This window comes from Nestor notabilis, unplaced genomic scaffold (assembly GCF_000696875.1).
Source record: "Nestor notabilis isolate BGI_N333 unplaced genomic scaffold, ASM69687v1 scaffold1247, whole genome shotgun sequence".
Taxonomy (NCBI): Eukaryota; Metazoa; Chordata; class Aves; order Psittaciformes; family Psittacidae; genus Nestor; species Nestor notabilis.
Window position 1 is genome coordinate 26,192 of NW_009936730.1, and position 1,802 is coordinate 27,993.

At 40.6% G+C, this 1,802-nt stretch overlaps 1 protein-coding gene across 1 annotated transcript in view; it reads right to left on the reverse strand.

The window, feature by feature from the left end:
* Positions 1–1,802, reverse strand: part of KIAA2022 (KIAA2022 ortholog) — an 11,036-nt gene that overhangs the window by 6,417 nt on the left and 2,817 nt on the right. The window lies entirely within an intron of this gene.

Below are 1,802 nucleotides of genomic sequence, written 5' to 3' on the forward strand. Positions count from 1 at the left end.
TCAAGGCCAGGTTGGACACAGGGGCTTGGAGCAACCTGCTCTAGTGGAAGGTGTCCCTGCCCCTGGCAGGGGTTGGAGCTGGAGGAGCTTTAAGGTCCCTTCCAACACAAACCATTCTAGGATTCTACGACTTTCCCCAACCACTCCTTTGGGAAGCACACATCCCCTTCCCACAAGATCCCTTCTGGATGTAATTAATATGGTGATGTGCAAGGAAGGGAAAGGTAAACGTTCCCCCCTCTGCAGCCAGCTGGAAGAGGTACAAGAGTATGTTTAACAAACCAAACCCATCCGTTCTTTCCTCCTCATATACATACTGTTACCTGGATACTGCCTTTCCAATCTGACAAGGTTATTAAAAAACAAAACAAGCCTAATAAAAATGTTCCCATTAACATGGAAAAAAATTAAGGGAAAAATAAGATTCTTAAAGAAACAAAGCATCCCCCCTGCAGCGTCTGCTGCTGAAATGCACCTGAGCTGTGCTGCTGCTTGAGAGGCAGAAAGTTATGGCTATTTTTAAGAACCTTTAAAAGTCTTTTTGTCACTGTCCACACCAAAGGTAAGTAGAAAGTAACACAGAGTTTAAAGCAATTATTGTTAGAATTATTGTGGGTTTTGCTATCCTTCCCTACTCTCCAAAAATGTCTTTTTAACAATGTAAGGATGGGTTTTTTTCAACCTAAGGATTTTGTATTTTTACCTCGTCGAGCTCTTTTATGGCAGAATAAAGTCATGAATATACTTTTATCTGACTTCTGGTTCAATGGATGAGAGGACCCTTGAAATTTAAATATGGTGTCTTTTCATCCAAAAACATGCTCTGATATGTCTCTATTAAATATATATATATATATATATAAGCATGTGTTCAGCTGAAGAACCCACTGCATAATTTATGAAGCATTCTATCACGGTTCATTCTAAGATCGGAAGGTTATTAAAAAACAAAACAAGCCTAATAAAAATGTTCCCATTAACATGGAAAAAAATTAAGGGAAAAATAAGATTCTTAAAGAAACAAAGCATCCCCCCTGCAGCGTCTGCTGCTGAAATGCACCTGAGCTGTGCTGCTGCTTGAGAGGCAGAAAGTTATGGCTATTTTTAAGAACCTTTAAAAGTCTTTTTGTCACTGTCCACACCAAAGGTAAGTAGAAAGTAACACAGAGTTTAAAGCAATTATTGTTAGAATTATTGTGGGTTTTGCTATCCTTCCCTACTCTCCAAAAATGTCTTTTTAACAATGTAAGGATGGGTTTTTTTCAACCTAAGGATTTTGTATTTTTACCTCGTCGAGCTCTTTTATGGCAGAATAAAGTCATGAATATACTTTTATCTGACTTCTGGTTCAATGGATGAGAGGACCCTTGAAATTTAAATATGGTGTCTTTTCATCCAAAAACATGCTCTGATATGTCTCTATTAAATATATATATATATATATATACACCCCAATGTGTGCATTCACACCAGCCAGAAACCTCTGCTGGCTCGCAGCTGAGCCCAGTGCTTCCGTCGTGGTTCATGTCCTACCTTTATGGTGGCTCCACTTAAGGCTGGGGGAGCAAAAGCAGAAGCAACACAAGCTTTTCAAGGAGAGACAAGCCCTTTAAAATGCAGTTGGAGCATCAGGCTGCCACAAGGAATGGGATATCCAAAGGGATTTGGCACCTACATGGTTGCTTTTATTCAAAACTGATAGAAAAGCAAGCCTCTTCCTGTACCCCTGGCAGTGTTCAAGGCCAGGTTGGACACAGGGGCTTGGAGCCACCTGCTCTAGTGGAAGGGGTCGCCGCCACATG